This window comes from Myxocyprinus asiaticus, chromosome 18 (assembly GCF_019703515.2).
Source record: "Myxocyprinus asiaticus isolate MX2 ecotype Aquarium Trade chromosome 18, UBuf_Myxa_2, whole genome shotgun sequence".
Lineage (NCBI taxonomy): Eukaryota > Metazoa > Chordata > Actinopteri > Cypriniformes > Catostomidae > Myxocyprinus > Myxocyprinus asiaticus.
In genome coordinates this window covers 9389885-9413543 of record NC_059361.1, presented here as the reverse complement: position 1 = coordinate 9413543, position 23659 = coordinate 9389885, and the positions used below count along the sequence as shown (strand labels likewise).

Genomic DNA, 23659 nt, shown 5'->3' with positions numbered 1-23659 from the left:
GTAAGTTTGAAGTAAGTTTGGAGCAGAAGAAATAGAAATAAACCTTATGTAAATTGTCAGCTTTACGCTAAGCTAAAATGCTATTTCTAGCCATTTTACATGCACGTTACCAGGCACGATCATATTTTTTTATCAAGACAAATTCACGTTGGATCATAATTTCTTCTTTTCTAGTAAGACCTTTGATATTAGGGCAAAAATCTTATTCTTGATAAGAATTTTTGTATTGTATTCCTGTAAAAATATCAAAAATCTTCAAAACAAGATCAATTAGATTGATCTTTTTTAGAAACAACACTGCATAAGATATTTAGGTTTTCCAGAGAATGTATTTTTAACATGTGTATTTTGTCTTACTGTACTGGCAGAGTTTTATAGACAAAACAAATGAAAAAAATCTACCAGTGCTGAAGAAGTAATCCAAAGTATTTAGAATACGTTACTGACCTTGAGTAATCTAATGGAATAAGTTACAAATTACATTTTACAGCATGTATTCTGTAATTTGTAGTGGAATACATTTCAAAAGTAACCCTCCCAACCCTGCTCTCATATTTCTTTTAGTAACTTTGGAGGTATGCTTGGGGTCATTGTCCATTTGGAAGACCCATTTGCGACGAGCTTTAACTTCCTGGACTGATGTCTTGAGATGTTGCTTCAATATATCCACATAATTTTCCTTCCTCATGATGCCATCTATTTTGTGAAGTGCACCAGTCCCTCCTGCAGCAAAGCACCCCCGCAACATGATGCTGTCACCCCCATGCTTCAAGGTTGGGATGATGTTCTTTGGCTTGCAAGCCTCACCCTGTTTCCTCCAAACATAACGATGGTCATTATGGCCAAACAGTTACATTTTTGTTTCATTAAACCAGAGGACATTTCTCCAAAATGGAATACCTTTGTCCCCATGTGGACTTGCAAACTGTAGTCTGGCTTTTTCATAGCAGTTTTGGAGCAGTGGCTTCTTCCTTGCTGAGCAGCCTTTCAGGTTATTTCGATATAGGACTCGTTTTACTGCGGATATAGATACTTGTCTATCTGTTTCCTCCAGCATCTTCACAAGGTCCTTTGCTGTTGTTCTAGGATTGATTTGCACTTTTCACACCAAATTACGTTCATCTCTAGGAGACAGAATGTGTCTCCTTTCTGAGTGGTATAATGGCTGCGTGGTCCCATGGTGTTTATATTTGCATACTATTGTTTGTACAGATGAACGTGGTACCTTCAGGCATTTGGAAATTGCTCCCAAAGATGAACCAGTCTTGTTGAGGTCCACCATTTTTTTCTGAGGTTTTGGCTGATTTCTTTCGATTTGCTCATGCTCTCAAGCAAAGAGGCACTGAGTTTGAAGGTAGGCCTTAAAATACATCCACAGGTACACCTTCAGTTCAGTATACCTCCTATCAGAAGCTAATTGGCTAATTGTCTAAAGGTTTGACATAATTTTCTGGAATTTTCCAAGCTGCTTAAAAGACACAGTTAACTTAGTGTATGTAAATTTCTGACCCAAAGGAACTGTGATATAGTCAGTTAAAAGTGAAACAATCTGCCTGTAAACAATTGTTGGAAAAATTACTCATGCCATGCACAGAGTAGATGTCCTAAATGACTTGCCAAAACTATAATTTTCTAATATTAAATCTGTGGAGTGGTTAAAACAATTAGTTTTAATGACTTCAACCTAAGTGTATGTAAACTTCTGAATTCAGCTCTATCTCATATATATATATATATATATATATATATATATATATATATATATATATATATATATATATATATATATATACACACACACACAGTTGAAGTCAGAAGTTTACATACACTTAGCCTGTAATTATTAAAACACATTTTTTAACCACTCCACAGATTTAATATTAGCAAACTATAGGTTTTGCCGGTCGTTTAGGACATCTACTATATGCATGACACGAGTAATTTTTTCCAACAGTTGTTTACAGACAGATTGTTTCACTTTTAATTGACTATATCACAATTCCAGTGGGTCATAAGTTTACATACACTAAGTTAACTGTGCCTTTAATCAGCTTGGAAAATTCCAGAAAATGATGTCAAGCCTTTAGGCAATTAGACAATTAGCTTCTGATAGGCTAATTGGAGTCAATTGGAGGTGTATCTGTGGATGTATTTTAAAGGCCTACCTTCAAACTCAGTGCCTCTTTGCTTGACATCATGGGAAAATCAAAAGAAATCAGCCAAGACATCAGCAAAATAAATTGTGGATCTCCACAAGTCTGGTTCATCCTTGGGAGCAATTTCCAAATGCCTGAAGGTACCATGTTCATCTGTACAAACAATAGTATGCAAGTATAAACACCATGGGACCACGCAGCCATCATACCGCTCAGGAAAGAGACACATTCTGTCTCCTAGAGATGAACGTAAGTTGATGCGAAAAGTGCAAATCAATCCTAGAACAACAGCAAAGGACCTTGTGAAGATGCTGGAGGAAACAGGTAGACAAGTATCTTTATCCACAGTAAAACGAGTCCTATATCGACATAACCTGAAAGGCTGCTCAGCAAGGAAGAAGCTACTGCTCCAAAACCGCCATAAAAAAGACAGATTACAGTTTGCAAGTGCACATGGGGACAAAGATCTTAGTTTTTAGAGAAATGTTCTCTTGTCTGATGAAACAAAAATTGAACTGTTTGGCCATGATGACCATCGTTATGATTGGAAGAAAAAGGGTTTGGTTTGCAAGCTGAAGAACACCACCCCAACCGTGAAGCATGGGGGTGACAGCATCATGTTGTGGGGGTGCTTTGCTGCAGGAGGGACTGGTGTACTTCACAAAATTGTTGGCATCATGAGGAAGGAAAATTATGTGGATATATTGAAGCAACATCTCATGACATCAGCCAGGAATTTAAAGCTTGTTTGCAAATGGGTCTTCCAAATGGACAATGACCCCAAGCATTCCTCCAAAGTTGTGGCAAAATGGCTTAAGGACAACAAAGTCAAGGTATTGGAGTGGCCATCACAAAGCCCTGACCTCAATCTGAAAATTTGTGGGTAGAACAGAAAAAGCGTGTGCGAGCAAGGAGGCCTACAAACCTGACTCAGTTACACCAGTTCTGTCTGGAGGAATGGGCCTAAATTCCAGCAACTTATTGAGAGAAACTTGTGGAAGGCTATCCAAAACATTTGACCCAAGTTAAACAATTTATAGGCAATGCTACCAAATACTAACACAGTGTATGAAAACTTCTGACCCACTGGGAATGTGATGAAAGAAATAAAAGCTGAAATAAATAATTCTCTCTACTATTATTCTGACATTTCACATTCTTAAAATAAAGTAGTGATCCTAACTGACCTAAGACAGGGAATGTTTTCTATGATTAAATGTCAGTAATTGTGAAAAACTGAGTTTAAATGTATTTGGCTAAGGTGTATGTAAACTTCTGACTTGAACTATAACTTTAAAGATTTTATTAGTTTGACTTTTCCAGGCCTGGATATCACAATTTTTAAATTCTGATATTTCCAGATTTTCCATCACTGTGATAACTCTGCCTTGAGTTTCAACTCTTTACTCAATGGTTTCCTGCCCCTGCAGTGAACTCTACATGAAATGGGTGTCTTTTATATCCCAGTCCCTCATTTCTGAGTTAAGAGATCAATTTGTTTCCATTGTGGCCATGACTCGTGTTCCTCTTAAACGGAATATCCAGTAATAATGGAAGACGCGAGATTACAGCCGTCAGATGTTTATCTTCATCAGCTCACGCTTGAACAGGCACTTATGAAGAACTATATCAGGTAATATGTGCCGCAGCCTTTACTGCTGGAAACCAGAGAATTCAAAAAGAGGAGGCCTCAAAATGCATCCAGACCTTCAACTGAAGATTGACCCAGCTGGCCAAGGTCATTTTTCTATCTGGTTTCCTTTCCATAACGCAAGAATAACCATTTTGCTGCGCTTTTACAATGTCGTCCGTAAACATGGTTGGATCCTAACCAGAGCAGAATGAATTGGAATGGAAATCTGTGTGTATTTTCTACAGTTTTAAAGGAATAGTTCCCCCAAAGATGAACCCCAAAATTCTATCATTCTATTATTTTTTACTCCATGACCAAACTTGAATGCTGTTATTTTTTCTGTGGAACACAACATTAGAATTTCTGAAAAAATGTTCAAGCAGCACTTTTCTCATAGAAAGATTGTTCATACAGACATGTCTGTCAAACTCCCCCCCAAAGAAGCTAACACTTTACAATAAAGTTGTATTTGATAACATAAGTTAATGCATTAGTTATAATGAACTAACAAATAACATTTTTTTACAGCATTTATTAATTTTGATTTATGAAAATATAATTGTTCAATGCTAGTTCAAGTTAGTTCATAATGCATTTACTAATGTTAAGGTATACAACTTGTAATTTTAAAAATGCATTAGTATGAATGTGTTGAAATTAAAAATAAACACGACTAATACGTGCTGTGAATGTATTGTTAATGTGTATTGTTAAGGTTAACTAATATAGTAAACTAATGTTAACAAATACAACCATATTGTAAAGTGTTACCAAAAATAAATAATTTATATCATAAGTTATAAAAACAAATTAGTGCATACGAACTATATATTCTAATTCTGCTGAAGTCATACAATAGCTTTGTGTAAGAAACAGACAAAAATTTTACTCATTAGTCACTGAAAATCTTCCCTTCCAGCTCTGAAATCTGTGAACCACGGAAAACATAACAGCAGGCTTGGAATTACATGAGGGTGAGTAAATGATGACAGAAATGTCATTTTTGGGTGAACTATTCCTTTAAGGCTAATCTGTTTCTTAGGTGTATTATTTTATAGAATTTAAAAATTGTGACATAAATTGATGTTTAACATGCCTTTTGATGTAATAATCAATTTTAAAGCCAGCAATTACCATCTTAAATATGATCCGAGCTTACACTTGCAGTATTAATTCATTTTCAAATGACATGCTGTACAATTAACATCTTACACACTTCAAAAGCTTTTTCATTCATTAACGGATATCAGGCAGTTATTCCACCACAAACCAGGACTATCAATCTGAATTTTTCAATTATTCTAACTCTCCCAGAGTTTCATTTATATCTACTGCTTGACTGCCCTGCACTTTCAAAAACAAACATTTAAAATGTCATGTTCTCTTAATAAATACTTCCTAACAGAGCATATTTCAAGAATTTCCTTCCATTCTTCACTAGAGCAGTCTAAGAAAAGCTTAACATTATTATATGTGTGTTGAAAACTTAATTCTTGACTTAGGACACTAACACTTGGTTCCAAAACCTAATGAGCTGCCTAGTTATCTACGGAAAAGCCAGCTTCTTAACCAAGAAGGAATCTCATAAGCAGGGCCAGACAGAATCTGCAGACTTTTTCAGATTTTCTGCACTGATCTGGGGGAATGGATTTCAACATGGTAAAAATTGGTTAATGGAGCTGAAGTCAGTGTGTTGCTAAGTTAACAACATAATACTCTCATCACTACAAAACATAAATATTGGGAAAGACAGTAAATTTTGACATAGAAGGAAGTACCTTCTATCATTTACTAGTGAATGAAATAGTTAATTAAAAATTATGAAAACACTTATATACTGTAGGTAGGCAGTTCACTAGACTGTGGAACGGAGCTTGAACTTCCTCCCTCTTACACTTAAAATGCATTACTTACAGTTTATAGCAGATGGAGTCAGGGTTCCATTGTTAATTCACCGACAGTGAATGCAGCGTTAGGACCGTAAGTACTGTGTTTTTGTTAGGAGAGTTTATAGGAGCTTTTTTTCCATCTGGAACATCCTTTATATCTTCATCTCATTCCCCCAAAACACTGAGCCAAACGTACAGTATGTGACCCACACTGAGCAGTCTGTGCCTCACGGGTTCCTATTAGTCCATGTCGGAAAGCAGCTACACACCCTGAATATCATTCCTAAAGTGTGACCTATGAACAGGCCGGTCCTCCCTGGGAATGAACCATGAGGTGTCCTTTTTGTTTTACCTCTTTATGAACTTTGCTGGAAATACGGTTGGTATAACGTAGAACTTCCAGCTCCATATCAGTCTTCAGGGAGGGAGAGAGAGAGAGAAAGAGAAAGACTGTTAAAACATCATCACAAGAATTGTGCATAAACATACACAGCACAGGTAAGGGCAAACACAATAATTAAAAATGAGATTTTAAATAAAAGCAATAAGCCAGAACAGGCTGTGTGTTACAGTGATTTTACCACAGTTAAAGGGTGTTGCTAGGCACAACGCAAAGCATAAAGTTATATAGCTCATTAGCCTCAGACTCGAATCATACTCCACACAAGTATTTTAATGCAAACCCTTCTAGCAACACAAGCTAACACAGGAATCTTGAGATACAATTTTAAAAGTTTCCACAACTTTTAACTTAACAAAAAGCATCCTAAAAATGTGGCGATTATGATTGTCAGGCAGTGAAGAGGACCCACAAGCAGAATGACGCAAAAACATTTTATTGGAAGTCAGCAAGGCAAAACTCTAGCTGGTAGGCAGAGAAAACGTGCTGACACGGAGGGATGACAGAATGGAACTGACACAAGGGGCGATGCAGGAATGGAACCACTGGAGGCCACCAGAACACGAGTAGGACCACCCAGGAAGAAGATGCAGAGCCGATCAACGCTCTGTCCAAGCATAATGGGGGGAGGGGGAGGGGGAGGCGGAGCTCTGCCGACCAGTTCCCAGGGTCTGAGGGAAATGAGGAGATGCACAAAGCCAAAGAGAAAAACAGGAAAATAATCCAACAGATCTGAGGAAAAATCCAACTGACAGAAGTTTAGTAGTAACTAACGGGGACGGAGTACTGAGCGATGCACACTAAGACAGTCCAACAACCCACTGAACAAAAGAGAGAAACATAAAGGAAAGGCTAAACGAGCCAGAGGTGAAAACAATAACGAGTGTCAGTGCGGGTAATTGTCTCCATGGAGCGCCAGCCACGCGTGACACACGAGAGTGGGGAAAATCAACACGCACACACACGGGGAGAAAACAAGTGATAGCTGTCAAACAGCAAAACAACACGAGTGACACAATCACGCACACATACACACAAAAAACCAACGTGATCAGCCCTGAATCCCAACACGACGTTCCAGGAAGAACTGACCTTCGATGCAGATTGAATTTCATCGATCAAGAATCGGTCCAGGAGTCTCACATCCAGGAGCCTCACATCCAGGAGCCTGCTGGCGGTAAAAGCACGGGTCCTGTCAATAAGGTGAGGTAGAAGCGGATCGTGGATGGTGGAGGGATGCAGTGGAGACCTGAAGAAGGGCTTAATTTTGCTAATGCGGAATACAGGGTGAATGCTCCTCAGGGCAGGAGGCAGCTTAAGGTAGACAGACAACAGACTGAGAACTTTAACAATGAGGTATGGGCTGAAAAATCTTGGTGTGAGTTTGTGAGAAGAAACTTTGAGTGGAATGTCTTTAGACGAGAACTAGACCTTCTGGTCAACAGTATATGTGGGAGATTTAGTCCGATACCTGTCCGCCCAAGTCTTAATTCGACCTCTCACCCTGAGGAGAGCTTGTCTAACCTGTCTCCATGTGCGACGGCAGCACTGGATGAAATCGTGGGCCGAGGGTACCACAACATCGGATTTACGATCAGGGAAAAGAGGAGGTTGATACCCGACGCTGCACTGGAAGGAAGAGAGCCCCGTGGATGATGCCGGCAACGGGTTGTATGCATATTCCACCCACGGAAGCCGCTCGCACCAGGATGAGGGATTCTGAGTGAACACACAACTAAGCATCCCCTCTAGACTTTGGTTGGCTCGCTCCATCTGGCCGTTGGTCTGGGTATGAAAGCCAGAAGACAAACTAACCGTGGCCCCCAACTGTCTGCAAAACTCCCTCCAAAAGTGGGACACAAACTGAGGGCCCCTGTCGGAGACCTCATCCAACAGAATACCATGGATCCGAAAGACCTTGTCCACAACAGCAGCCGCTGTCCCACGAGCTGAAGGGAGCCCCGGGAGAGGGATAAAGTGGTCTGCCTTCGAGAACCTGTCCACCACCGTCATGATGACTGGGGCAGTCCCGTGATGAAGTCAAGGGCGATGTGTGACCAGGGCCTCGAAGGCACAGGCAGAGGCTGCAGGAGTTTCGCCGACCAGTTCCTGGGGTCTGAGGGAAATGAGGAGGTGCACAAACTAGGCTGGCAAAAACACAGAGAAACAGAGTTCAATAAACTGGGAAATCCAAAAAATTAAGAGAAGGGGGGAGTAAGAGACCAGCAGAACCAAAGAGAAAAACAGGAGAATAATCCAACAGATACGAGGAAATATCCAACGGACAGAAATTTAGTAGTAACTAAACCGGGACGGAGTACTGAGCGATGCACACTAAGACAGTCCGACAACTCACTGAGCAAAACAGAGAAACAAAGGAAAGGCTAAACGAGCCACAGGTGAAAACAATAACGAGTGTGTCAGCACGGGTAGTCGTCTCCATGGAGTGCCAGCCACGCGCAACACAGGAGAGCAGGGAAAAGCAACACGTGCACACACACAGGGATAAAACACGTGCAAGCTGTCAAACAGCCAAACAACGTGAGTGACACAATCATGCACACATACACACAAAACCAGCGAGATCAGCCCCGAATCCCAACAATGACCCCGAATACCAGTAAGACGCTCCAAATGCGTCCGTCTGAGGCACACACATGTACACAGAGTGACAATTAAAAATAGTGCAGATGGAATGCATACTGTGAGAACTGGACACATTGACGAACTCAATGTAAAACAGATTGCTGTAAACTGCTGGTTTGTTCAATGATATGTGAATAAAATAAACAATAAATTAAGTTCTTAAGCTACTTTTTGTATTGTCTAACCAATGCTTTATTCAACTGCCACAATAATGCAATTTCAAACTAAATTTCAACCCATATTATATATTTAGTATAGGCCCTATGTATATTTATAAATATTTGAATGATTAAGTATTATTTATATGACTTATTATATTTGGGGACATTTCTCAGCAATTAATGATGTTTGTGATTAATTCAATTAATGTAATCAATTGCCTGCCCTAGTATATACACCGATCAGCCACAACATTAAAACCACCTGCCTAATATTGTGTAGGTCCCCCTCGTGCCACCAAAACAGTGCCAACCTGCATCTCAGAATAGCATTCTGAGATGCTGTTCTTCTCACCACAATTGTACAGGGCGGTTATCTCAGATACCGTAGACTTTGTTTTGCCAAAAACAAAAAACATCCAGTGAGTGGCAGTTTTGCAGATGGAAATGCCTTGTTGAGAGAGGACGGAGAATGGCCAGACTGTTTCGAACTGACAAAGTCTACGATAACTCAGATAACCACTCTGTACAATTGTGTCAATATGAATAGCGGGTTGGTGTTGTTTTGGGATGAGAAGGACCAACACAATATTAGGCAGGTGGTTTTAATGTTGTGGTTGATCGGTGTATATTCAAGAATGAAGAACTTCTGAAAAAGCCTTCCAAAGTGGAGACTTTTCAAAATGCTGTTTTCCGTTATGCTTGTAGACAGGTGAAATGGATGATTTTGGAGTAAGATTCTATTTTGACATAATGAACACAATTTTCAAAAGGCAATGGTTGTTTCTAAATACTGGGCATGAAATATGACAGCAATGGTGGAATGCTGGTTTGTTTTATTGTGGTTAGCTGATGTTGGTTTGATGTTTACAAGTCATGCATATATTGTGTCCGTTTATTATAACTAAACCTCCCCGGCCGGGATAATATGTTTTTTTGCATTGTAGTACAGACTGAGAGATTTTCTAAAACACTGTTGGTGTAGACTGTGGACAGGATTATTTAGGGTGAAACCTGCATTTTCAGAAATATCTGTATGTGTGTGGACAAGACCTAAGACATGATAAGCATGTCTGAACTTACAATCTTAAATATAGTCCAAACCCACCAGCATTGACGTCAGAGAAATCAGCACTTTGTCTCTTGTAAGAAAGTTTTTTCTTCACCTTCATAGGCTATTCCTGGTTGACTGTCTTCGTTTATGTCTTAACCATGCTGCTTGCATTACAGAAGCATCTTGAAATTACCTTCTCTGACTCTGCCAACGTGAAGCTAATAACACATCTAAATATATCACTGCTCTAAAACACACACACACACACACACACACACACACACACACACACACACGACTGTAACCCATGGTTACGATCAGCAATACGATTCTTATCAGGAGCTCTATTCCAAAGCACAATACTAACACAAAGATCATGAAAACCACATAAGTAGGATTCTCCATGCATATATAAATAAATATGTGGTTTGTTTTGGAGACAAAATTAAAATAAATTACTATTTATTTGTCTATACTGAGGATTGCTGTTTGGCGTTAGAAGAAAAAAAGTTGCATAATCTAATATTTCATGTGACCGCCTTTAGCATTAATTACGGCACGCAATCGTCGTGGCATTGTTTTGGCAACCTTATGCAATGTCACAACATTTATTTCCGTCCAGAGTTGCATACATTTTTGGCCGAGATCTTGTATTGATGACTGACATCAACTGACATCAACAAGCCCTCTCTGTGTTTTTAACCCCTCCAATCACCTGGCTCCATTCTGGCATGGAGAACACACTTTTTATGCTCCAATCAATTCATGATGGATAAAATCAAGTTCCATTCAACATTTTTTTTCTCGTTGAATATAATTTTCATGTCAATATGGGTTGTTTCATGTTTGTGAAAACACAATAACGTCTGCTGTCAGCACATGTTACTAAATTAACCACTCAATCCTGTGATAAGCATTAATTGCCAAAATAATTTTTAATGAACCACCCATCAGTAAATTTGTGGTCTGCTTTGGAAAAAAAGTATTTATATCTCTTAATTGATAATTGGTGTCTGGCGTTCTTATCTAGCCACCAAGCTGGTTTCCACTGGCCAGGCTAGTCTGGTTTGCTGGCTTTTGACAGGTTTTGGAAACTTATCAGCTAGTCAGGCTGAAAGACCAGATGAATGAACAATTAAACTATATGAACACCAGGCTGGGAGACCAGCTGGACAGGTTTAAACCAGCAAAACACTTTAGACTAGTCTTGATTGTTTATGTTTTGTTTTTGTTTTTCAACAGTTAAATGTGTCCATTCTGTGTGCAGGTCTTGAATATTTGCGAAATGCTTCATCATGGTGGAGCAATCACTTCACCCTATCTGGAAATCTTGGGATAATAAGTAAAGGGGGAAAAACCTGCAAAAACAAAGTTAGCAGGCGGGTGAAGCGAAACCATAATGAACCTGCTTTTCTGCTGGTAATAGAGGAGGAAACCTAATGTACACAACATCGAGAGAGGCACGCAAACCATTACAGCCAAACGCCCGGCCTTATAGAGCTGCCCAGGAGGGCTGAGAGACACACAGAGAGGGAGACAGAAAGACAGTCGGGTTTGTTTGTGGTAGATGTTGTCGTCCTTTAGTCATGAGAGAAAAGAGCTCTCAGCCACGAAAAAGAGTGCTTCTGCTTTAAATTAGCTGGAAGATTTGGTATTTCTTCCAAAAATGACTCTCTCATGGTAAAGTGTTTTTTTAAATATCATTTATTGGACTATTTTTTCCTCTCCCATTGATTCACATTACATGAGGAAAACCATAATAACAAACTGACTCTGTTCCAGCGCTGAAATTCTTGATGATGCTCCGCTAATTTAATACAAATATAAGAGTGAAAAAAAAAAAAAAAAAAGAAATAAAAGGAATTTCCTAAAGGAAATAGTATTTTTGTGACAAAGCAAACAAATGCATTAGGGGCCGTTCACACAGGATCTGTTCTTGTGTCCATCTATTTTTAATTTGTTGGACTACATAAACATGCACTGGATGGAAATCTCTGACCGTAGCGACGCATCTCTCTGTTCTTTCAGCATCTTGCACATAAGCACCACTTTTTAAGACAACAGTTAAAAAGTTATTTTAACATGAAAGACATCTGCGTTTTGTTCCATTCCATTGCGCGCCGTCTATCTTTTTTAAATGCAAGAACGCAGTCTATGTAAACAGCCCATTTTTGTGAATAAAGAACCTCATCTTCTAAAACATAAAAAAAAAAATAAAAGATGTAATGATAAACAAAACAACAAAGATGAAACAAATCGACATTCTAATGAACTACATGAAAAGGCAGTAATTGCTGCCGATTTTACCTTTGATCAAAAGAAAACGTTTACAAATTGGAATAACTGCTAACTTGTTTTGATTGTTCATTTGGACTTTAACAATGAGACAATTCGCTGTTTTATGCTTTAGCCCCATTAAGACGCCAATCATGTCTCGGCTGTACGAAGGAACGACTTGGAAACACTTGTGAAACACAATTCGTTAAAAGGTTTCAGTGTTATGACTTCTAAAACAGTGTGCTCTGATATAAATGTCAGGTCTACAGCTGTTTTTATTAAAGATATATAAAAGAGGGGGGCCTGGGTAGCTCAGTGAGTAAAGACCCTGACTTCCACCCCTGGTTTGAATCCAGGGCATGCTGAGTGACTCCAGCCAGGTCTCCTAAGCAACCAAATTGCCCGGATCCTAGGGATGGCAGAGTCACATGGGGTAACCTCCTCGTGGTCGCTATAATGTGGTTCTCATTCTCTTTGGGGCACGTGGTGAGTTTCACCTGAAACTTGAAAATATTTTTTAGAAATTGTTTTTCAAAATTGCATGAAACCAACAGGAATACAATGATTATATTTCACAACTTTGCACATGTGTAACTATATGGTTAAAAGTATGTGGACACCCAAAGGTGTTCAATAGGGTTCAGGTCTGGGCTTTGTGCAGGGCAGTCAAGATCTTCCACACCAGACTCAGTAAACCATGTCTTTATGGATCTCATTATGTGCAAAGGTGTAATGCTGGAACAGAAAAGGACCCACCTCCAAACTGTTGTAACAAAGTTTAAACCACACTATTTACAAGAATGTCATCGTATGGGATAGCATTAAGCTCTCACAGAAACTACTGGAATAGCCAAACCTGTTAATTAGAAGGGGGTGTAGATATTCTGTACTTTTGGCCATATAGTGCCACTGCATATCATTGACCCCTAAAAACATCTCATTAATACAACGATGGTCAAATCACTAATTTCTGTGGAATAATTTCTCACTAAGTGTATCAGAAGTATTTTTGATGCTGCAGTCCAAACGACTCTATCATTTAATCCATGCACATGGAGGATTGGTCTGCTACTTTTCCAGAAATGAGTTTTAGGATCAGAACACTGAATAATGGATGATACACACTGGCTGATTCCTTCAAAGGACGCCTCACGACAGATGCTGCTACTATCCGTGTTCACTCCCCACTAGAAAAAAAGACAGAAAAAGATACTAAACCCCCTTTAAATCTTCTCATTATCCAAAACTATAACAGCACTCAAGACACACTGTCATTTGCAGTCTGTACACCTCAATATCAAAATGAAATTAATTCCTATTAACTTCCAATGAAGAGGATGAAAGTGTTCTCGATCAATGCTATAAATTTGAGTTTGAGTTGGCCAGAGCCTGTTCATATTTAAAAGCATTTCACAGCATATTATTGCAATTCATACTTGACAATTATCTTAATAACCAAAAGTAATAAGACTATAACTGCAGGACATCAAATTGTGTCTAATATACAGTGGGGTCCAAAAGAGTATCTTAATTCTTGTGTGCTTCAATGAAAGCAAGGAAATTTGGGCTTTTGTACAAAGTTAACATGGTCAGGGACTAAAAACTGTTCAAGGAGAGGAAACTGTCAATTGATCCAGAGTGCAAACTTTATTTTTAAATGCTGGTAGTAGGTTAATAACCAGATAATTTTGTTCCAGTAATATTTTTCATGAAACCAAAGACCAAAGAGTACATCACAGTGAATTTTCAGAATTACACTACTTCCTGTTGCCAAAACAAATGGGGCTTTACTCTTTTTAGTAGAACATGATAAGCATGTGCTTTGATCCTGAAGGAAACTCCTGCATCACACATTTCTTTGCCTAATTGCCCGTTGTGGATGTAGCATTCCGTGACATGCTGAATAGCTTTTTGACAACTATATACAGATCTTTCTCTGGATTTACTATTTATAGGTATGTGTTTGAGTAAAATGAAATTTTCTGTTTTATTCTATAAAGTACTGACAAAATTTCTCCCACATTCAAAATTAAAATATTGTCATTGAGAACATTTATTTGCAGAAAATGACAACTGGTCAAAATAACAAAAAAGATGCAGAGTTTTCAGACCTCGAATAATGCAAAGGAAACAAGTTCATATTCATTTTTAAACAACACAATACTAATGTTTTAACTTAGGAAGAGTTCAGAAATCAATATTTGGTGGAATAACCCTGATTTTCAATCACAGCTTTAATGCATCTTAGCATGCTCTCCACCAGTCTTTCACATTGCTGTTGGGTGACTTTATGCCACTACTGGCGCAAAAATTCAAGCAGCTCGGATTTGTTTGCTGGCTTGTGGCCGTCCATCTTCCTCATGATCACATTCCAGAGATTTTCAATGGGATTCAGGTCTGGAGATTGGGCTGGCCATGACAGGGTCTAGGGTTAGTATTGTGTTTAAAAATGAATATGAACATGCTTTCTTTACATTATTCGAGGTTTGAAAACACTGAATCTTTTTTGTTATTTTGACCAGTTGACATTTTCTGCAAATAAATGCTCTAAATGACAATATTTTTATTTGGAATTTGGGAGAAATGTTGTCAGTACTTTATAGAATAAAACAAAAAATTTCATTTTATTCAAACACATACCTATAAATAGTAAATCCAGCAATACTGATATTTTGCAGTGGTCTCTTAATTATTTCCAGAGCTGTATAATTACTACATAAACATGCATGATTAATCCAAATGCAAGGAAAAATATCAAAGTAAAAAAAAAAAAAAAAAACATTTCTCAGTTGTTTCCAAGCCTTCACTGAATTATCGTTATGTATGATGCATTAATACATTTGATGCTGAAAGGTTTTGACTGAGAAGCAGATCTGAAATTAAAAGAAATAATTAAAATATAATAATTAAACAATTATTAAATAATTAAAATAACTGGAGTTGCGTGTTCGAATCCAGGGCGTGCTGATTGACTCCAGCCAAGTCTCCTAAGCAACCAAATTGGCCCGGTTGCTAGGGAGCATTGGGAATTGGGCATTCCAAATTGGGGAGAAAAATAATAATTAAAAAAATAAATAAAACTAAAATAAATTGCATAAGATGACGTTTAGTCCAAACGTGCCCATGCTGTATGTGGGTGTATGCAGGTGAGATAGATTTAGGCTATTCATTGATTTTAGATGGCCAAATGTATATTTGAACTATTTAAAATATTTTGGGGGATATATTTAATATTAAGAATACATTTATTCTAAAGACGTGATTTTATATAGGCTACTGTATACTAACTCCCTGAGCTTGATCAATTTAGCATATTTGCTAGTTTGATAAGAGGTTTTTTACGAATTGCTAAATATTTATGTGCAAGTTCAATTCACAGATATTCAACAAGGCACAACATTTAATAAACAGTTATGTGGAGAAGGATTTTTGACCAATTAAATTTCACTGTGGCCTGGGCTACTCTGCGTGATAGCAGAAATAGAAAACAAGCACCTGACCACATGTCCTGTTGCTTGTCTTGGTAAGGATAAAAAAATTACATGGAAGAGATTGTTTGTGCAACATGGAAGGTTTTATTATGTCGCATCTAGTTAGGAAAGTGTCATACTAAAATTTGACATCAAAACTATATTAATAAAAGACTTGAATAAACAAAAATAGATTTTTACCAGAGTTAGGAGGACCTTTGGCTTTATTTTTTTCAGCACATCAGCAATCTGTGAAGAAAAGCTTTCATTAGACCACGTAATTTGAGTGGAATATCATTTGTCTTTGCAGAATATCAGTAAAAATCTCCTGGATGTCGCTGTCACATACACTAATGAACTAAAAACCAATTGCCTTTGAGGTGAGATTTCCTTTTGAAAAGTAAATCCAACTGCAGACACCTTAAAAGTCAGCCAATGAGAAAATTAATCATCAATAATCTTTCCCGGCTTTACTAAGTAGAATGAGCAAAGGATTGTGGGTAAGAACACCTGAGCTGTATTATGTGCTCACAGAAGAGGATAAGAAGCATTTTAAACCCATAGGATAAATCAGAAGCAGACTATATTACCTTGGGACAGATTTCTTGGTAGAATCCCTATTTCTGCCTGCAACAAAAATAGCACCAAAGCTAAATGTCAAAGCAATAGTTCACCCAAAAATGAGAATCCTGCCATTATTTACTCCACCCGCATGTTGCTCCAAACTACTACTTTCTCCCATAGAACACAAAAGGAGATGTTCACTAAAGGCAAGGTAAAAAGTATTAGTTTTTTGATTAATCAAGATTTTCATTTGAACTATCCCGAGATTTATTCTTAAAATCCCTAATTCTACTTTTACTTTAAAGCTTACTTAAGTTTTGGTTGTGTTGATTATCATATCTGCTTAATAAATAGCAATCGAACAGCAGTTTAGACACTGTTGTTAATTATTTTATTTTTTTTATCAATATTTTCAGGATGTGTCACCAGAAGGTTACCTGTATAATTTTTAGCATTGTCTGAGAGAGAATTTCTGAGAAGCAAAATGGGCATGATAACTAAAATACACCCAAATGAATCAGAATCAAATCATATATATACAGTTGCAATCGAAATTATTCAACCTCCCCAAGACAGTAAGGATTTACAAAGGTAAGCTTTTCTTATGACCCAGAATTTTTAAACTTTACATCAGTTGAGTGACACATTCAAAGTCATAGTGTGAATATATAACCTAATATTTGTAAACAGCAGGATTTTTTTTTAAATACAGCCATGTCTGTAATTATTCAACCCCTATTGCATGTAGCTGATTCTTAAATATGTAAGGCTACACAAGTAATTGTTTAAAAACAAAATTAAGCCATCAATCTGCAATGGCACATATTTAACTTTTAAAATTTACGTTTTTCATTGTAAGCAAAAATGTATTTCTATGCAAAAAATGCAATTGAAAATAAGCTGTCTCAAAAGCTAATAGAGGAGATTATTTCATTACACAAGAAAAGTCATGGCTAAAAGTACATTTCCAAGGCACTTCAATTTCCAATAGACAAAGTTGGCAGCACCATTCATACATTTCTTAAATATGGTACAACAGCAACCTTCTTGGGGTATGGAAGAAAGCAAAACTTCACCAAGGGAAATGTTGACTTGAATATTCAAGAAGTAATTAGGAAAGACCTGTGGAGTCCTGGAAGAAGGTTTTATAGACGTATGACACTAAACTGAAAATGAGTTTTAGACCCATGGGTCTGCAGTACGTCTGGAGTAAGATGACAAGGTGATGACAAGAACGACACCATCCCCACAGTCAAGCATGGAGGTGGGTCAGTCCTGTTATGGGGGTGTTTTGTGGCTGCAGGAAACGGCTATCCTGACTATGTGACTGACACCATGGATTCTTTCAGGTATCAGGCCATTTTGGCATGAAAAATGTGATGCCTTCAGTGTGTAAATTGAAGCTCGGTGATCACTGGACTTTTCAGCAAGACAATAACACCAAGGATACATCCAAGTTGTCCAAAATCTGGGTCAGGGATAGGTCATGGAATGTCCTTAAATGGCCCTTTCAGTCCATCATTAAAATCCCATTGCAAACCTTTGTTGGGATTTCAAGGAAGCAGTGGCAGCACAGAAACCAAAGAATGTCAATGAGCTGGAAGCTTTTGCTCATGAGAAATGTGTAACAATTCTAATAGAGAGGTGTCCGAAGCCTGAGAACACTTACGTGAAACATTTATTTGCTGTTATTAAGGATAAAGGATGCTCCACAAATGATTGACTTTGGGGGTTGAATATGTTTGACATGACATTTGTGGAGAGAATTAGTTATTTTTTATTTTAAAATTTGGGTAAACTGAACTCTTTGTTCTCAAAATCACTCAAATGTGTATTAAAAACGTACTTTGTTTACTGAGGTTTTAGTTGATGTGTTTTAATTCACATCACCAGAATGTATTGCTGGTCAGCGGAGTTGAATAATTTTGATTGCAACTGTATATCGAATCAAACTATTTCTACTATCATTACTGTCCCACTATTATTGAAAATTAAAACAGAATATAAACAGTCTTTTGGGCCTCCTATGTCCTTCTGTATCGCTTTATAATCTATCTGCACTGTTTTGCAATAACTGTATCGTTTCTGTATACTGGATATTGTCTATCATTGTACCTTGCACTTTGTTGGACAAAGATGAGCCAAAACATCATGACCACTCACAGGTGAAGCGAATCACATTGATCATCTCCTAGCAAGGCCACAGGTCAAGGTCTGGGTAGATCAGATGGTAAGTGAACAATCAGTTCTCGTAGTCAACATGTTGAATGCAGGAGAAATGGGCAGGAGGGCCAAATTGTTATGGCCAGATGACTGGGTCAGAGCTCTCATCTCAGAAACAGCAAGGCTTGTGGGGTGCTCCCGGTCAGCAGTGGTGAGTATCTACCGACAGTGGTCCGAGGAGGGACAAACCACAAACCGGTGACGGGGTGTTGGGTGCCCAAGGCTTATCGATGTGAGAGGGCAACGAAGGCTATCCTATCTGGTCCGAACCAAAAGAAGGTCTACTGTGGCACAAGTCACAGAAAATTTTAATGATGGTTATGGGAGGAATGTGTTACAACACACAATGCATTGCACCCTGCTACATATGAGGCTGCGTAGCCGCAGACATTCAGAGTGCCCATGATGGCACCTGTCCACCATCAAAAGCACCTACAATTGGCAGAACTGGACCTTGGAGCAGTGGAAGAAGGTTGCCTGGTCCCATGAGTACCATTTTCTTTTACATTACGTGGAAGCCGTGTGCGTGTGCGCCGTTTACCTGGGGAAATGATGGCACCAGGATGCACTGTGGGAAGACGACAAGACGATGGAGGGAGTGTTATGCTCTGGACAATGTTCTGCTGGGAAACCCTGGGTCCGGCCATTCATGTGGACGTCAATTTGACACGTGCCACCTACCTAAACATTGTTGCAGACCAGGTACACCCCTTGTAGAGCCCACGCCTCGGCAGGTCAGTGCTGTTTTGGCGGCACGTGGAGGGACCAATAGCATATTGGGCAGGCGATCATAATGTTTTGGCTCATCAGTGTATAGTGTACAGTTTTTTGTATAATGTAAATGTAGTTGTATATTGTATTGTCTTACGTTGTATTGGATTGTATATTGTATTTTTATTGTATTGTTGTATTGCCACATATTTGCTCATGTGCACTTTGTCACTTTGAACAGCGATGTACAGTGTGCTACGTTGCTGTACCTACAACAATATCCACCAGCTTGCTGTGTGGCAATAAAAGCTTCTAGTCTAATCAATTCTATTTTTTATATTTTTTTGGAACATATAAAATTACATAGCAAAGTTACATCAATTACAAATTGATCCTTATTTTGATGTTGTCATTGTTGGAGCCAGGGAAAATGTAAAAACACGAACTACTAGCCTAATTAGGCCAGCAGAAAAAAATCCATATAGTTGACCCCTGGGTAGGTTAATGCTAAAGAGTTTAGTTAACAAAGGCCAAATAAAGTATTCTAATGCAGCCATAATAGAGACAGATTGACCTGAAACAAACGTCTGTGGAGTAAATGAAGCTTTCAGCGTCTCCCTCCATCTTGAACGAATGAAACAGCGAGAACATCCAACAAATTCCAAACATGCCAGGAGCCATACGAAAGCGCTGACACCATGACTGCATTTAGAGAGCGATGAACTGAGCAATAGATCATGAGATATTTACTCAGTCAATATGCCATTTAAAATATTAACGCTGTAAAGATGCGTTCAGTGGCTCAGATTATTAAGAGTGAGAGTGTTTATGAGAGTAGTGCCTGTACATGTAAATATTACACCAGATAAAATGAATCAGAACAAGTAGGTTAACAAACAGCAACAACAACAACAACAACAACAAAAACAGATGAGCAGCTTATTCTGCTCTACATCAATTATTCTAAAGCATTTTTAACACATTTGATGGTGTTTCTATTAAGAAAAAACATAATACACAAATAATTTCTCAAGGGTCTTGGCATTTAGTGGACAAATTAGGGTTGCCAGCTCCCCTGCGTAGTTCTGCGTTAACAGTAATGCCAATCACACCATGGGGTAGCAGAGGGAAAATGACAGAAATGGAGCCCAGAGATGTGATTCCAGTTAGAAAGATGCAATTAAGCGAGTGTAACTTCAAGCCACGCAAGCTCAATTTCATGCGTTTTTGTGTTCTAAAAGTGTTACAGCACAATGCAATAACAGCACAATGCTAGGGTGTTCTGGGTGGTTGCTTACTGGACCAAGTCAAAAGAGCTCTACGATATTGGCTAGATATGGCTCGGGTTCCTCTTTTAATGCAAGTCAAAAGGCAAAATGTATGATGAAAATCATGAGCTTAGAACAGTAACAGCACACCTATGCTCAACAATCTGCATGATTTGAGGTATCATTCATACTCATACAACAAAAGGTGCAGGCCAAGTTATACACTTAAGTAGTAATAGTAATACTTGCCTTAAAGGGATACTGCACCTGGACTTACAGAGTTTGGGCTCAAATTCAGTTAAGTGTATCTTGGCTTTGTGCCAATCTGATCTCATTTGGAGTGGATCTCACAATCACGGCTTCTTGACTCCAGCCATAATATTCAATCAGGCTGATTGCTTTTAATGACTGTAATTTTCCACTTACACTCAAATGTGTTGCTTTTCAGCACAGCAGGCTAGAATTTCAAATGAAAACACTATTGATTTATTTGCAATATTCTCACCCTCCCTGTTTTCATTTTTTTTTTTTTTTCTCATTGAACATTTTGAGCCCATTAATCTTGATAAGTGATTACTTGGCATATAAAATTAGAATAATTAAAGGCGCATGACATGGCTGCCAGCCTCAATTAAGCTTGGATTTTTGTTAAAAATATTTTACGTGTCGGTAATTTGTCTTTTTTGTCATTTTTTTCAGGTCTTCCCCGTCTGTCTTACGTGCCAAACAATAGCTCAGAGTAAACACTTTTTTAAAACACTTCCCAGTTTTATTTAATTAATTTTTCAATACTCTGATCAATGTAATATTTCACCGCATCGCCACTGTTTAATATTCTTTGTATGGTAAGAAATATAACACAATAATTCTTTACTATTTAATATGGTCACCATGATTTTATAGTTATATTAACAGTGAACTATTTATAGTGAACTTCAGCTGATCTTTCCAAGGAGCGGTTAACATTTATCTTAAAGGAATAATTCACCCAAAAATGTAAATTATGTCATCATTTACTCACCCTCATATTGTTCTGAACTCATTTGAATTTCTTTCCTGTGTGGGACACAAAATGTGATATTTGGAAGAATATCCTGGTTGCTCTTTTCCATACAATACAAGCATGTAGCAACCATTGCAAAAAAAAAAAAAAAAAGCACTATATTCCGAGTCTTCTGAAGACATACAATGTTTTTTGAGAGATCATTGCATTCCATGGAATAAGGCAAGTCTTATGGGTTTGAAATGACATGAGGTTGAGAAAATGATTACAGAATTTTGTTGGGGGGGGGGGGGGTGAACTATCGCTTTAATGTACGTATGAAATGGTTGTAGTTCGTCAACAGAATTATTTCTCTCAGTTAAATTTCCTCTTGCACCCCAACACTTTGTAGATTTGTAAGAAACTTCAGATGAACCACACCCCTTCGGGTCAATCACACCAACAGCCAAGCAACACATTAGTAGATAATCTGGCAACATCGTGTCAGACAATATCAACATCATATTGTCTGAATTTCTTTTTAAATTCTAAAATGTTAGCTCCTGTTTATTGAAGCAATAAGCCATGAGGGGGTCATGTGTTACAGTGATTTTACCAAAGGTAAAGGGTGTTCTTTGCCAAAATGCAAATTCACTGATAATCTTCACCTCCAGTGAGCTGTTTAACTGCTATGACTGGATCATTGAGTCAGTGAGTAGAACCACAGTACTTGGTCAGACCAATTCATGAATTAAACATACAGACTAGTTTTGTGAACTGGATCAACCAATTCAGTGAAAAGATCTGACTCAAAAGAATAGTGATTCGCTCATGAATTGGACATCGCTACTTCTCTTAAGTAGCGACGGCAACAATAAGATGCTATTCAGATTGTGAATAGCAACTTAAATTTCAGTCTGTTCATCACACAAATCTATCATATGGCTTTAGAAGACTTGAAATATAGCGATCAAGTCATAAGGACCACATGGTCATATTAAAGCTTCACAGGCCCAGTCTTCATTCCCTTTCATTATATATATATATATATATATATATATATATATATATATATATATATATATATATATATATATATATAAAAGAGTGATCAGGATATTTACTACCATTTGAGTTCCATGGAAGTTATACGGGTTTAATTTTTGGTTAAAAAAATATTCCTTTAAACATTCTAAGGTCTGCCTTTCTTCAGTTCTGGATTGCATATACAGTTGAAGTCAGAAGTTTACATACATCTTAGCCAAATATATTTCAACTCAGTTTTTCACAATTCCTGACATTTAATCATAGAAAACATTCCCTGTCTTAGGTCAGTTAGGATCACTACTTTATTTTAAGAATGTGAAATGTCAGAATAATAGTAGAGAGAATTATTTATTTCAGCTTTTATTTCTTTCATCACATTCCCAGTGGGTCAGAAGTTTACATACACTTTGTTAGCATTTGGTAGCATTCCCTTTAAATTGTTTAACTTGGGTCAAATGTTTTGGGTAGCCATCCACAAGCTTCTCACAATAAGTTGCTGGAATTTTGGCCCATTCCTCCAGACAGAACTGGTGTAACTGTGTCAGGTTTGTAGGCCTCCTTGCTCGCACACGCCTTTTCAGTTCTACCCACAAATTTTCTATCAGATTGAGGCCAGGGCTTTGTGATGGCCACTCCAATACCTTGACTTTGTTGTCCTTAAGCCATTTTGCCACAACTTTGGAGGTATGCTTGGGGTCATTGTCCATTTGGAAGACCCATTTGCAACTGAGCTTTAACCTCATGGATGATGTCTTGAGATGTTACTTCAATATATCTACATTATTTTCCTTCCTCATGATGCCATCTATTTTGTGAAGTGCACTGGTCCCTCCTGCAGCAAAGCATCCCCACAACATGATGCTGCCACCCCCATGCTTCAAGGTTGGGATGATGTTCTTCGGCTTGCAAGCCTCACCCTTTTTTCCTCCAAACATAACGATGGTCATAATGGCCAAACAGTTCCATTTTTGTTTCATCAGACTGGAGGACATTTCTCCAAATATAAAGATCTTTGTCCCCATGTGCACTTGCAAACTGTAGTCTGGCTTTTTATGGCAGTTTTGGGGCACTGGCTTCTTCCTTGCTGAGCAGCCTTTCAGGTTATGTCAATATAGGACTCGTTTTATTGTGGAAATAGATACTTATCTACCTGTTTCCTCCAGCATCTTCACAAGATCCTT

At 38.1% G+C, this 23659-nt stretch overlaps 1 pseudogene; it reads right to left on the bottom strand.

The window, feature by feature from the left end:
* Positions 1 to 23659, bottom strand: part of LOC127455835 (xaa-Pro dipeptidase-like) — a 175385-nt pseudogene that overhangs the window by 53164 nt on the left and 98562 nt on the right.